The 15,749-nt window shown below is 39.9% G+C and overlaps 1 protein-coding gene across 1 annotated transcript in view; it reads left to right on the top strand.

The window, feature by feature from the left end:
• Tmc1 (transmembrane channel like 1) overlaps positions 1-15,749 on the top strand; it is a 120,977-nt gene that overhangs the window by 56,712 nt on the left and 48,516 nt on the right. The window lies entirely within an intron of this gene.

Genomic DNA, 15,749 nt, shown 5'->3' with positions numbered 1-15,749 from the left:
AGATTTACACACATTATAATATGATTACATATGAATATTGACTATGGACTAAAGATGAGCTCAAATCCCAACAATTTCAATCAAATATTTATTCTCCTTTTGAAAAAGAACAAAGGAAGAAGAATTTGCAAATGTGCTTTTTGAAAAAATCTTATGGGATTCTTTGGGAATTCATTTTTCTACTTCATATTAACGTATTCACAATCCTACACAAGATTCATACATAATATTACTTAATAGTCACTGCTAAATCAAGTTAAACATTTATATCCTGAGAAATACCAAATTCTAAGTAACACTAAAATAAGTACTACTTCACTATAGTACTGAAACAAATAGTATTCTGTTATAGTACTAAAGTTAGTCTTATTCAATAGCATAATTTGCCCCGATTGTCAACTTAACCAGCCTGGGGGAGAGATAACCTAAACTAAGAAATCATCTCTATCAGATTAGCCTCTTAGAATGTCTGTGGAGGCATTTTCTTGATTTATGATTAATGTGGGAGTGCTCAGCCCACTGTGGGTAGTATTATCTCTGGGTAGGTGGGTTTGGGCTATTTAAGAATGGCAGTTAGCCAGAAATGCCCAATGGTAGCATTCTTCCACAAATTTCTGCCTTTTTAAGTTCTCGCCTCCAGGTTTCTGCCTTGAGTCCTGCCCTCGCATCCCATGATGATGAACTATAACTCGTCAGCTGAAATAAATCCTTTTCTCCCCAAGATGATTTTGGTCAGTGTTTTGTCACAACAACAAAAAGCAAGTTAGAACATTTAATTAGTATAGCACAGACTTATTCCTGTCAATTGAAAATCATTTTGGGTAATGACTCAAGTCTGTGATGATGAAATTCTATGAATTCCTTTTAAAATACTAACCAGATCAGAGATGTTTGGAAGCATGTGAGTAGGAAAGTTGTAAGGCATTGTTTAAGAAATTGATAATTCATTCAGTTTTTTTTTTTGAGAATTTCGAATGAGAATCAATTTTTGTATATTTGACATGATAAGGAATTAAAAACCTGGATTTCTTCTTCATAGTTAATAAGTGCATTCACACATATTTTGGTTTCTAAATTTTGAGCTTCTTAAGATGAGAAGATGGATGCTCTGTATTCTTTCCAGCTCCTAATCTGGTCCTCATCTAACTGGTGGATGGCTCTCATGAACCCTGCTTCTGTCTTTATAGTTTGTTTCTAGACTTTTTTTTTCTCAAATAAATGAATCAGATGACATTTAGTCTTGTGAATCTCATAACTAGCAGTCCTGAGTGAGGGGAAGATTTTTCTAGATCTATGTGATGAAAACCACAGAAATAGATTTATGTGATCAGTACCAGAAGACACAAATTTTAAGACCATGATCCCAACTCTAAGAGTTCACAGTGAGCTACTAAGGAAGCATGAAGCATAGACTAAGTAGTGAGTGTGCCACTTCGACTCTGTAGTCACCCTAATCAGATATTTCATAGGTCAGCATTTGTTCATTGAATATAAGCATGCATTGGCCTTATAAAAATAGTGCTGTGGATCTTGACTGATTGTACATGTTAATAGGAGAAAGATAAATATATGACTAGTATATGAGGTGCTGCACACCATATTAGCACAATGGAAATAAGAAGAACAACAATAAGAGGGTCCTGGGGTGTCCTGTTCAGGTGTGGTGCCTTAGTTACTTTTCTAGTGCTGTGGTAAGATACTATACCTAAGGTAACTTATAAAAGAAAAAGTTTAATTGGGCTTATGGCTGTAGATGGTTACAGTCTATGATGGTGGCATAAAGACATGAAAGTAGGCAGTTGGAACAGCAGCTGAGATTGCCCATCTTAACCACAAGTAGGAGTCAGAGAGGGTATGCTGGGAATAATGTGAGTCCTTTGAAACCTCAAAGCCCACACCCAGTGACATATCTCCTCCAACAAGGTCATACTTCCAAGTCCTTTCTCAACAATTCCACCAACTAGGAAACATAAGAGCCTGTGGGAAACATTTTCTTTCAAGCCACCACATGTGATTAATTCTGCTTGAGAAAGGCTCAGTTTTACTGGGTATAGTCTTTGAATGGCATTTCTAACCTTGAGACTTTAAACTTTTCAATTTTATTGTAGTATAATTTACAGACCGTTAAATTCACCCAATGTAAGTGTATGGTCTGATAATTTAAAGTAAATCTATGCAGCAGTCATCACAAGCTGGCGTTGAAATACTTCCCTCACCTCCCATGGAGTTCTTTTGTGCCTGTCTGTCCTGTAGCCCTCAGCTCCTGATCTCACACAACTCTTACATCTATTTTTTTTTTTATAATTTTGCCTTTTCTAGATTTTTTTAAGGAATAAATGCAATCATATGACACCTTGTATTTGTAGTCGGATACCTTTTATTTGTTATGTTTTAGGTTTATTTATGCTATACATGCACCATAATTCATTGCAGAGAGCACTGCATTGCATGGCTTTAATTTCCTTTGTTTATCCATTCACTGATGAATGATGCATTTCTCCAATGTTTTGGACAATTCTACTCTGAGTATTTGCTTTGAATGCCATTTTCGGACATACACTTTCATTTCTGTTGAGCAGATAAGTTTGAGTGGAGTTACTAGGTAAACAAGTGCCTAGCTTTTTAGGAAGTTACTAGTGTCTAAAGTAGCTGCACATTAAATGTTTCCATAGTAGGAATTAGGATAATACTCCTCCACATCTTTAACAGTTGACATTCTTATTCATTTTGATTCTAGTATTCTCTATTGAAACTGTAATAGTATTTCTTTGTAATTTTAATTCACATTTTCTTCTTACACATTGACAAAATAGTTGCATATATTATGGGGTACAAAGTGATGTTACAATATTTTAATATAAGATAAAATGATTAAATCAAGCTAATTAACCTATCATGGATGTCAAATACTTAATGATTTTTGTGTTGAGAACATTTGAAATTTACTGTCTTAATAATTAAGCGCACAATACTCGGCTATTTGCTATGTTTATTAAGTTTTGCAATAGATAGAAAATTTCATATATATTCTTCCTGCCCAAGTAAGGTTTTGTGTCCTTTAATTGTCATTACTCAGATCCTCCCTTCCCTGGGCTCTGGAAGCTCCATTCCACCTCTTGTTTCTTTACGTTTGGTTGATTAGATTGCACATAAGTGAGAACATGTGGTATTTGTCTTTCTGTTTGGCTTAGAAAGCAAATGGCAGTTAGGAAACAGAATGGCTGTGCAGAGCTTATTGTATCAGACAAGGCTAGATTTGTGGTTAGGGCAAGGTAATGAGAGGTCTTTTGTATTATAGTAACCAAATAAATGAAGGCAGCAAGACTCTAATGAGGATTCACTGAAGGACCCATGGGAAATAAAATTAGCAAGTTGCCCATTGAATATGACTATTCCTACAGAAACATTAATATTGTTACTTTATGAGATATTTAAATTTTATGGGTCTTGAAGTTTGAGAACTGCTGTCTGTGTTGTTTCCTTCAAAGATTTTATTCTAACTTTGGAAGGGAAAGAGTTTGGCTAATGTCAGGAGTATTTTGTTTTTCCATTTGCGTCAGGGAAAAGAGTTCACTCTAGCTAGCATAAACAGAAGTAAGTGGGGTGGGAACAGTTGCATAGATAACTATGTAGATAATGATAACTGTAGATTAATAGACAATTGATAGATAACAGTAGAGCTAAACTAGTAGTTTAACAACCAGAAGATAATTTTATTTGTAACTAATCCTTATTCTAGGAAAGATGAACTTTACCATTCCTGCTTTATAGATGGGGAGGCTAAGGGCTCCTGGGCTTTGCTTTTCCTCTCAGTTCTTCAGGTAGTAAATGAAAGGGTGGGAATCTTAGCACAGCTCTGAAGCCTAGAAGTCGTCTTTATGTGTACTGACAGAAGGTTCTGAAGTAACTAGAATTTTTTTTTATTAGGAATGCAGAAAATAAGGGAATTTTATCCATGGAATTACTGTAGAAATCATCCACCCCATGCCCAAGATTGGCCAAGGGGAAAAGTGAGCTCAAGGTCTTTGGCTGCGCAAGCCCTAATCTAATTTTCTACTCATGTCCTGTGTGCCCGTAGCAACTTTCCTGCCCTAATTTCCAGTAGAATTCTCATGGCTGTTTCTAGAAAATTGACTGGCTTTGTTCAATGCTTTGTCCACCCCAGAGGGAAGGAATGGAAGTGGCTTGATCCCATTTCCTACTTTGATAGTAAACTTGTAATTTCCAAATCAGCTCCTCAAATGAAAAGGCAGACTTCTAACTTCTTCTTGCCTGAGTTTTGACTTGTTCATCTGGACAGTGGCTTCACAGAGGCATTTTCTCTATACCATAAGGTGAGTCCAGAATTCCATCACACCTTCTCAGAGGAAAACATAGGAAACTCTTCATTCTGGCTTCCAAAGAAGTACCAGCAAGGAAAAGTGTGTTCAGTTCCAGTGCCAAGATGACCAGTGGATGGATAGGTCAGCCATGGCTTAGGTAGTTTCTTCCTGGCAAAGGAAGGAGTGCAAGCCCTTAAGTCCGCATTTACAGAACATTAAAAGTAGATGCAAGTATGACCTCTTGTGGTAGAAGAACCTACTAAATGCGAAGGGTCAGAAAAGCTGGTAAAGAAGTAGGAAAGTTCTAAGGAACTTCTAATGTGGTGAACCTCATTTGGGAATCTCAAAGCTTCCATTCTAGCTGAGCTCTGTCACTTGAAAGCACTTCCTTCAACTCATCAAAGCCTCTGGTTAGTAGTAGACAAGTATCACGTGACACGTGAAAGTAACTAGTTTTATGATTCCTCAGAGTCACAAATTATCATTCACAGAACAAAATAGTTTTGATCCTTTTATTGAGTGCCAAATGATAGGTCTTACTGTTCAGCAGGGAAATCTATTTTATTAAAATTGCAAGAAATAGAGAGACTAATATGTATGCTATAAACCAAATAGGCAGAAATGTTATGATTGGAATTAGTAGAATTAGAAAAAGGAATTTAAGTCTGTGTTAATCATCATTCTGTCACTACAAGAGAATATCTGAGGTAATTAATTTATATAGAGAAAAGGTTTGCTTTGTTCATTGTTCTGGAGAGTCTCTTCTAAGGTCAGACAGATCTGTGTCCCTGGAAATCTGGTGGAGGTGTCAGGTAACAGTGGTAGGGAGTGGGTTGTGGACCACATTGCTCATCTCCAGCCTCAAAGCAACAGAAGAGGAAACCCTTGAAGAGTTTACCTCCTGACTATTCACAATGAGGGGCTCTCCTTAGAGACTATCTCCCACTGGTATTGGCGTGGGGACCTTTAACACATGAGCTTTCAGGGTGGGCAGTCAAGATGCAGACTGCAGCAATTGGGAAGACAGGGTGCCTCTGTTGGCAGGATACTTGGAGATACAGGGATGATGTGGCACAAGGCCAAGAGACCCTAGTTTCAATATCCTAGTAAGGAGAAGGAAGGGGGAGCAAGGTTGGAATTTGGAAGTTTTTTAAGCTGATAATAGACACTGAAATCACAGCATTGAAGAAACATATTTAGAATAAAAGGGAATTCAGTCAGCTTTTCAGCTTGAGGGTGTCTTATACAGTGTAGATGGGTAAACAGTGAGTTGACTTTGCCTTCCATTTTCTACTGGTCATAAGGATGTGGGAGTTAGAAGTAGCCTTTGCAGGGCCAGGGGAGAAGAGATAACATGATCAAATGCATTAAATTTTACATGTAATGTTTCATTTTATCTTCAAGACAATCCTTCAAGATAGAGGCTACTAATATATTTACAGTTGCCAAAGACAACACGGATAATTAATGAATGCATGAAATTCCAGCTAAAATCTGGTTGACTTCCACATCCAGTTGTTTGTTTTACTTTAACATCTCATCTCCTTGAAGCGTGGCCTGAAAGGACCTTGGTGTGCAGTAGGAGAAATGTTGATAGACCAGGGTTTGGTTTTTTGTTTAACCAGCGTCAACAGCTCTCTGAAATCATCTTCCAAAGTAACACTGTTTACTCTGGAACACAGCTCCTGTCAGTTTCTTCCTCTCTTGTTGCATTGACCAAACTCAGAGAGATTTTTGCAACTTCTACATAGAATAATAAATCCTCTATTTTAAAAGTATTTCAGCAGTCTAAGTGCATCTTTATTATCAGGGGGTCAATTTAAAGAGGTAGATGGCTTTAGGGTTTCTCAAGAAATAGGCAACATAACTATGTTACATGAGAAGGTATTTGGGGGGAAATTCTTACAGAAGAGAGAGAAAAAGGAAGCAGGGGCTAGACAAGTAGAGCAACATAAACCAGGGCAAGTCTGACACTTGCAAAGGAAACTAGAAAGGAAAGACTATTTGGGGGAGTCTGAGACTAGAGGAGAACCTGTATTAGTTCACTGTAACCAGTTCTATCATATATGCCCTGTCTATTCAGTGACTGTCTGGGCACTGTGCATGGTATGTGGCCAGTGTGAAGCATCGTGATGGATCTACAGTGTCAAACAAAGCTGGACGCTGTCTCTGGAAGGAGATCTGAGCAGCACATCTGCTCCCAAGAGGTCTGTTGGCCTGGAACTGAATTACCTTCTTTGAACTTCAACAGGTTTAAAACACAGACAGAACTGGGTGATGGTGGCACACACCTTTAATCCCAGCACTTGGGAGGCAGAGGCAGGAGGATCTCTGTGAGTTCGAGGTCAGCCTGGACTACAGAGTGAGTCCCAGGAAAGGTGCAAAGCTACACAGAGAAGCCCTGTCTTGGAAACCAAAAACCAAAACCAAAAACAAAAAACAAAACAAAAAACACATACAGCATGGTTGCTTTGCCACAGTCATTGTTTGAGCCTAGTTCCAGGGCTGGGTCAGCAGACACCCACTTCCTACATAGCCCTCCCTTGGTGACATGACCCAAAACAGCAGGCTAAGCTTCTTGGGGAGAAAACCAGGCTTGTACATTTCCATTTCCACACAGAGAACTCAGTCTTCCCTTAGATAGCCTGTGACCCGAAGGAGTGAGGAGTGTCTCATCAGTGTGTCTAGTGACATTCTTATAGCCTTCATGGAGCAGGGTAGAATGCTGTCCTTGTACATGGCCAGGGATTGGCAGTATCTAGGGCTGTCCACCCTTGGATCCCATGTTTGCTTCACTTCCTCATTATCCAGGGCATTTCCCTCAGCAGGCTCTCCGAGGGTCATTAAAAGAAGACACAACTTACACTCTATCTTGCATCCTAGATTTTCTTTTTGGTTCATTAGTTTTTCATACTGTTACTCCAAGACTTCATTAAAACTCATGTAAGAAATGAGAGAGATTTTCCGTCTGCTTTTAGATTTCTTGTTTTCCTGGATTGTAGAGTTGGAATCTCTTATTCTATCATGTCTTCCTTTGCCTCTGCAACAAATTCCAGATTCCATCAATGCAGTCAAACCACACCTGGCCAGACAAAGGTGAGGCTTCCTGCTGAAAATATTCGTGATGCCTTTGGAGGCTGGTGCTTGCTGTACTGACATTATGAAAACAACCTTCCTTCTTTGGGCTTTATAAACAGATATGAGTCGTCTTTTGAATCATTCAGCAAACATTTGATAAGCATTTGCCAGGTGACAGACATTAAGCAAAGGTGAGCAAAGCCCAACCCAACTTCTGTCTTCAGAAATACAAAAAATTAGCAGAACAGTCAAGTAACAGCAACTGCTATGGAAGAAAGATACGATATTAGGAGAACTGCATTGGGGATCCTGGAATGGCTAATGGAAAGAGATGAATGAGAGGATAAACCTTTTTTTTTTTTTTTTTGAGAAAATAACCCTTTGAACTCTTTAGAATCATATGATATCCTGACTTGAGAATGGTGAAGCGTTCTAGCACGTCCAACAGCAAGTGCAAAGATCCTGTGGTGGGGATGGGTTGCGCCATTATGGGCCTGAGCAAGAGACAGTGAAGGTGGAGCTCAGAACAAGGGGAAGCAGGGGCCCATGGAGATAAAGTATCGAATCATGTGAGATCCTCTCAAATCTAGAATACAATTTTTTTCTTGAGCATAATTGAAAGTAATTTAAGCAGGTTATTGGTGAGTACTGACATCATCAGGCTTAGATGTCAAGAGGTCAAGGGACTGACTAGATGGAAAGCGGGCAAAGTGACGAAGGGGAGAGTAGGGAGGAGTCTACCAGTATGTTCTGATGAGTGACTAGGATTGTGTAAAGAGCTGAATTCCCCTGGCAGGGGTTGCTGGTATTTAAAAATCAGAAAATTGGATTCTCACCCTACAACTTACTTACATTTACAAGTACAGAAGTCAACCGACCAACAAAACTCCTAAATGTGATCTTTTTAAGCCTCCAATTTCAGAACAAAGGAAACACCTGTGTGTGCACACGTGTGCATGTGTTGTGTGCATGTATGCACACATGCGTGTGTGTCTAGAGATCAAACCCAGAGCCTTGTACATCTTGTACGTGAGTAGGCAAGTGCTCTGTCATTGAGCGACTTCCCCAGCTGGTGGAAAACAATACTCACAGTATGTCATTGCAACACTGAGATTGTCTCATTTTTTTTTTCTTTTTAAAAATATGAGTTTTAGACGTACAGAGAAATTAGCCGGTTTTTTTTTTTTTTGTAACTTTAGTGTCTTTCATACTTTTTGATGTCTTAATTCAAATTTGAGCACAAGATTATACTTGTCATGTTACTGTGTTGAATGATACCTGTGATTTATTAAAATGAATAAGTAGAGAGCAGGTGTCTAGAGAGGGGTGATTTAGATGGCAATCTAAAGATGCTTAATGTGACTGAGGGCTGCTAATGATCACTGAAAGCAATTTCTTTATTCACTCAGCCATTGCCAAGCAAACTGAATGAGAAAAGCTGGGAGTGCCGAGACAACGAACATGTTCCCTGCCCAAGGGGATGCTGGAGTCTAATTTGTTGTGCAAACCAACAGTTGTTATGCAATGCTACATTCTCAAATGATCAGATATATCTTTTGGGCATATTAAAGTACAGTGCTGTCTCAGTATGGGTCCAGTGTTCGGGTTTACTGGAATTTTATTATCTAGAGTTTTCAGAGAAGTCTGTCAAACTGTAACTATTTCCTACCTGAGTTCTGAATAATTTGTTTGGAAAGGAGAGGCAGATGGACATAAAAATCCCACATCCATTGTTTATAGAGATCTAATTGGAGGACTAATTTGAGACCCATAGCCAAATGGTCTTACTGTTATAGAACCATGAATTAGGCTGTTTTACACTGAGGCTTGCTTACTTGCTAACCTCTGAGCTGAGCCAATCCAGTAAATTTCAGTTTACAAGCAGAGAAGCCATTGTGACTCTCCAAACTGGCTTGAGAAGAGGAATTGAGAAGGATATCAACTGGTGGAACTCCAAGTACCTGAGGATTCTGAGAGAACATTTCTCTTTAACACCTGGCTCTTGAGAAATCAGCAGAAGCCATAGCCCAGGAAGACAATTTCATTATGCTAAGAGACTGACTGTATCCAATAGAAGGCATATGGCTAGAAGGGCCTTGAAGCAGGATGCAAACACATTCAGAGATTTACCCACTGAAGACCCTTGTGATCAGGAGAGAGAGAGAGAGAGAGAGAGAGAGAGAGAGAGAGAGAGAGAGAGAGAGAGAAAGAGAGAGAGAGGTGAGAGACTTGTGTGACTTCAGAAAAATGTATTTATTTTTGTCTGTGTGTACATGTGTGCCTGCTTCTCTGTATATGCACTTTGTGTGTACTGGTGCCCATAGAGGCCAGAAAAGGCATCAGGTTTCCCTGGAACTGGAGTTACAGGTGGCTGTGAGCTGCCAGATGTGGGTGCAGGGAACCAAACTAAGGTTTCTGCAAGAGCAGCAAGTGCTTTTAACCACTGAATCATCTCTTCAGCCTGAGACTCAGCGTTTGTGTGGGTGTTGGTGATTGCAAGTCAAGCTCTCATGCTTTCATGGCAGATACGTCATAACTGAACCATTTCCCAGTCCTCATGAGATGATGGGCTTCTAAAGTCAACTGAGGAGCCCTCAAAAGGCAGCAGTGCAGAGAAGGTATCTCTGTGCAATACAAAAATGAGGCAGAAACTACAAGATTTAGCTAGTGACTGGATATGGGCTATGGATGAAAATGGGACAGCAATGTAAATGACCAGGTTTCTAGCAGTAGTAAATTGGTGCCACTCTCGCGAAAGGAAAAAGAAACCTCTTTGGGAAACTGTTTGGAATGTGCTAATTCACACCTGTGGGTCATCATGACGGAATGAGATATGCCATGGGCACTGGGCTATGAGCTTAGATTCATACCCAAGTGTTAGTTGTGGGCACAAAAGTAGTTGGGCATGGTGGTGTAAGCCAAATAATCTAAGCACTTGAAAGGCAGAGACAGGGGCAAGGGCAGGGGTCTGCAGGGGCAGGTGAATACAAGTACTTTTTACAAAAGACAGAAGAGTTATAACACAGTGCACTTAACAAAAGAAACTCCATCATGGAAATCACATGCACTCCAGTTGGAATCTTACTTCACACTGCCTTTGAGATGCCAGACAACCACCCTGACCTTTTGATAGCCACATGTAAAATATTTTACTGATAACATGCCAGACTGGTAGAAGAAAACTAAATGAGATTATGCACGTTAAGTATCAGTCTGGCACTTGGTAGATGTGGTGGGTTGAATATGGATGGCCCCCACAGACTCATGTGTTTGAATGCTTGGCCAGTACGGAGTAGCACTATTAGGAAGTATGGCCTTGTTGGAGTAGGTGTGGCTTTGACAGAGGAAGTGTGTCACTAGGGGATGGACTCTGACGTCTCAAATGCTCAACCTAGGTCTAGTGTGATATTCACTTCCTGCTGCCTGCTGATCTGGACGTAGACCTCTCAGCTCCTCTCAAACACCATGTCTGCCTGCATGCCGCCATGTTTCCCAACAGGATAATAATGGACTAAACCTTTGAAACTGTAAGCCACCCCAATTAATGTTTTTCTTTATAAGAGTTGCTGTGGTTGTCTATTTACAGCAATAGAAATATTAACTAAGGCAGTAGGTGTTTTGTAAACACCTGCTTTGAGTGTCTATCTCATGAAAATATTCTTTTGTTGGAGGAGAAAAAATGCTTGAAAGATAAAAGCCTGATATCCACAAGGCAGAAGCCAAAGGAAGCTGTGTCAATGTCTCTGGCCTGTGCAGGAGGCAGAGAGACAAGTACTTCGATCCACAGGTAGACACCAAAACAAATGATTTTTGTCACAGCTTTGAAGGATGGAGTCTTTGACACTAATATGCTGAAGAAAAAGTCTGTGGAGGCTGAGTCCTGCTTCATCTCTCCAAGACACACATTATGAATCAAGGACCATGTAGCAAGTCTCTCTGTGGTAGGACATAGCATACCAGGAGTGGTACAACTGTGTCATATGGTAATATTATTTTGAGTTTTTAGAGAAATCTCTGTACTGATTCCCATAGTGAGTATAAGGATTTATAGTTCCATCACAGAAAACAAGAGATCCTTTCCCCACATTCTTGCCAGTATTCATTGTTACTATTAGCCACAGATGAATGAATGAGGGAAGTGTTTTTATTCAGCTGTAAAGAAAGATGACATCACTAGGAAAATGAAAGAAACTGGAAATTATTTGGTAAACAAAGTTATACAACTCAGAAAGATAAATATGTGTCTGTGTGTTATAGATGTATCCAACAGTCTTATTAAATAAGAAACACAGAAACAATGTAAAAGAGAAAGCCGAGAGGTCAGAGCTCAGAGCTAAAATCTCACCCTTCCACCTGAGGTGTCCCAGCTTCCTGAAAGAGGGCTACTTCCTGTCTGTACGTCTTTTTTATAGTATTATTGTTCTACCTTCTCATTGGTTGTAAACCCAAACACGTGACTGCCTTGTCACTGTCTGAATGTACAGCCACCTAGGTCTTAAAGGCATATGTCTCCAATGCTGGCTGTATCCCTGAACACACAGAGATCTATGGGATTAAAGGTGTGTGCCACCACCGCCACACTCTGTCTATGGCTCTAATACCTCTGACCCCCGGGCAACTTTATTTATTAACATACAATCAAAATCACATTTCAGTACAATTAGAATACCACCACAGTGTGTGAAGGTTTCGACCATAAAACTAGAAAGGGGGCCAGGAAAGGGGAAAAGGAGGTCTTAAGATAGGGTTGGAGAGGAGACTAGGATACACGGAACATGAAACTGGAAAAGAAGTTAGTAGGGGAGAAAGAGGACTAGGCAGAAGGGGACCTGGGGACAAGGAAAGACTGGGAAAGAGAACACCAAAGACAAAGAATGAAAATACCATGCTGAAGCCCATTACTTTGTCAGCTCATCAAAATACTAATAACTAAACAAACAAGAGCCATGCAGTATCTGGTCTAGGTTTCTGGATCTGCATTTCTATAAGAAGAAAGGAAGTGTAGATGTTAGCAAAACACTTGGCTGGTGACAGAGGATCTGGTTAGGAGCATGGGAGTAACTTGATGGTTCTCAGCATGTTGTCTCCAAGGCTAGGCTGCTCCTGTGCCATTAACTAAGGCTCCTGTTGGGTATTATCAGCCTCCCACATCCTTTGCTTTTCTTAGTAAGTGGTCTTGTCTGTCTCTTTCACTCCTACTTGACACCTTCTTAATTAATTGGGAGATGTGAATGATCAGTAACGACTCAAAGTGGAAATGTAGGTGGACTCAGTTCCTGCAGTACACCTCCACCTCATGGAACTTCTGTGACATGCTCCACACATCCTACCTTCATTTTCTACCATTTTTAACTTCGTGGGGTCTTTTGCCCACAAAATAGTTGTCTGATAGTTACTACACATTAACAAGAGTTGCTAAAAATGATGAAATTCATTTATCATGCTGGGGGTAGAGTTTTGTTTTTCAAAGGGAGTATTTATTTGGAATTATATGAAATATCTAAAAGACAGAGTGCTGCTACAATTTTAGGCAACAAATACTTCTGATATGAAATCTTGAGGAGTCCAGGAATCCAGTTTTCTCCTCTATCTATGTATTGCATTGGCCAAATACTGAGTTCTCAGTAAATATTACATAAACACACGAGTTAATTCCTAGTGACAAGATAATCAAAGCCTCTAGTCTTCTCCCCTTTTTTTGTGGTGATGTGTGGGTGACTATGGACCAGAGCACTGGTAGCCTTCAAAAAAAGACATACAAGCATAGTGCTCCAGATTTGGAAAGGCATTTTCTGTGCTGATTTGAAACTTGGCTCTGGCTGTAGTTTATCAGTCACAGATTGGGGAGGGGGGAGGAGAATTATCCCACAGGGAAATCAGGGCCCACTAACATAGCAACTGAATACATCCGTGGCTGGGCTAGGAGTCATTGCTATTTTGGTCACTTCCAGATGTCTGCTGCTATAGTTTCAAGGGAAGGAGAAAGACATGTGGCATGCCCACTGTACGGCAGGGGAGGTTATTTCTCTTCTAGAACCATCAACTCATATTTAACCATCAATATACTCATTAGATGGATTTAATAAAGCTTTTGAAATTAAAATTGAATTTATTAATGCCCATTTATACACTTGAGTGCATGTGTAGCAATAGGTCAATGTAAGAGAGCCTGTGAATAATCAGCACCCCTCCACACACACACATATGAGCATCAAAGAAGACTCTCCCCTACTTTGGTAGGATCCACTATTTATGAAGTGCCAGCTTTGAACATATGTTGAATGGGACAGGCACTAGATGAGCCAGCTGCCTCTAGTAACTATTGTGCTGACCTAGCCAGATGCTCTCCATGGTCTATGTTTTCTTCTCATGCTATTTTCAGGGCATCTTCTTTACTCTATTTGTGATTATGAATCATAAAAGATGTTAGGCTGTAATATTTATGGACATAGGGATGAAACTCTATGAACCCTTAAAAAAAAACATGTACAAGGTTTTTTCAAAGAGTCCCAGCTAACACCACGGATCATCTCCTGTTAGGCTGGTAACATGTCTTGCTTCTGTCTTTCCTTGGGAAGATATGATACTAGCATGATTCACATCTTGGGAGACAAAGAAAGGACAAGGAGAAGTGGATAGCTCAGTATTCACATGCATGGGATTTGTGCCAAAGCTGGCTCATGTTCTGACTCTGTCATATGCTAGCTGTGGGAACTTGGGCAGTAACTTAACTTCTTTAAGACTGAGTTTGTTTACCTGAAAAGTACACATCAGGGTAGCAGCTACTGAATATTCATATGTGTTAGTTGAGGGACAGTGTTGTGGTGAATGACTCCTCCATTATCCAACCAAGTTGTGAGCTAGCCAGAGGAAAAAATAAGCTTAAGCCAGATGTGAAAAATGTAGTATCTTTTATGGAAAAGTAGGTTTCACAGCCAGACCTTGTACCAGGACAGGTGTCCATTTGCATGGACAGACAAAGCCAGTATGTGCTCCCAGAAGGAAAGGATGACATTCCTTTTTATCATGTGGGCTCTACTCTCAGACTTGTTTCTGCTCCTTGGGCTGCAGTGAGGAACTTGAGAATTGTTGGGAATGTTATACTTAGAGAACTCCTACTTATGAAGGAAACATTAGGGTGAGGAAGAATGAGTGACCCAGAAGCAACAACTTCCCAGGGCTCACTAGATGGCTCTGAGAGATGAAATAAGGGGGTCCAAGTGCTACTAAATTATCAACAAAATATATTAGCTTATATTGTTACTTTGGTATTACTGTATGCCAGGGCTGCAGTAAAGAAATGTGTAAGGGCCAGTTGCTAAAAGAAGTCAATGGTATGGGAAATGATATGTGTTGTCCCACACTTATAAAAAGTAAGCAGTTGAGGATGTAACCTTTAAACTGAAGCAGAGGTCAAGTGTCTGGACTTAGCAGACTCTCTTCTTATTGTCCTGACAGAAGGAAACCAGCACGGAGGCTCAGGACAGGATAGAGGAGACTTCAACTAGTTGAATGTGGAACAACATGGCATGCAAATGGGAGCCAGGGCATGGTCTCTTGAGATGAAGAGTTCTGCATCTTCAGCACTTTGCCCATTCACCCTATTTGGTTTCTTATTGGATAAGATTAGCCTACTTGCTCCCTAATGGAAGCTTATGCCAATTACTTAGTTTCAAAATTTTATTTGTGTTTATTGATCAGGTTTTGCCAGATAAATAACCAATAGCTAATATATATATAGTAATAGAAATAATTCACATTTAAATTTGTTATATATAAATCTTTATATATTATACATAATTTAAAGTTAATAAAATGTTATAATATACTCCTATATAGTATATATGAAGATAATAATTTTAAGAATTTGACCCACAATTATCAAGGCTGAGACATCCTATAATCCTCTATCTCTAAGCTAGAGACCTCTGAAACCTGTAGATAATTAAGTCCAAGTACCATGAGCACCTGGACACTGGTGGTGTGAGTTGCAGTCTGAGGGCAGGAGGTAATGAAAAATGTGGCCCAGTCAAAGTGTTGCAACAGTAAAGGCAGGGCGTACATCCCCTCTGTCCGTTATTCTACTCAGGCTCTCGTGGGATGGCATGCTCCGATGTTGGAAACAGCAATTTGCTTTATAGAGTTCACCTACACCAATGCTAATCTCATCAGAAACATTGTTGACACCCAGAAACTTTAAAATGGGATTTCTGGGGACTTAACCATCACAGATGGGCTTCAGTTCTTAAGACAAATGATGAAGGTGCAGCCCTAGGTGGTACAGTGGGGCTAGGCACGTGTTTATTTGCCTACAGTCCTCACCTCCCATTTTGGCCTGGTTAGATCCAC

Source organism: Peromyscus leucopus, chromosome 1, assembly GCF_004664715.2.
Source record: "Peromyscus leucopus breed LL Stock chromosome 1, UCI_PerLeu_2.1, whole genome shotgun sequence".
Classification (NCBI taxonomy): Eukaryota; Metazoa; Chordata; class Mammalia; order Rodentia; family Cricetidae; genus Peromyscus; species Peromyscus leucopus.
Note: the sequence above shows the minus strand (reverse complement) of the source record. Positions and strands in the feature narration are given on the sequence as shown.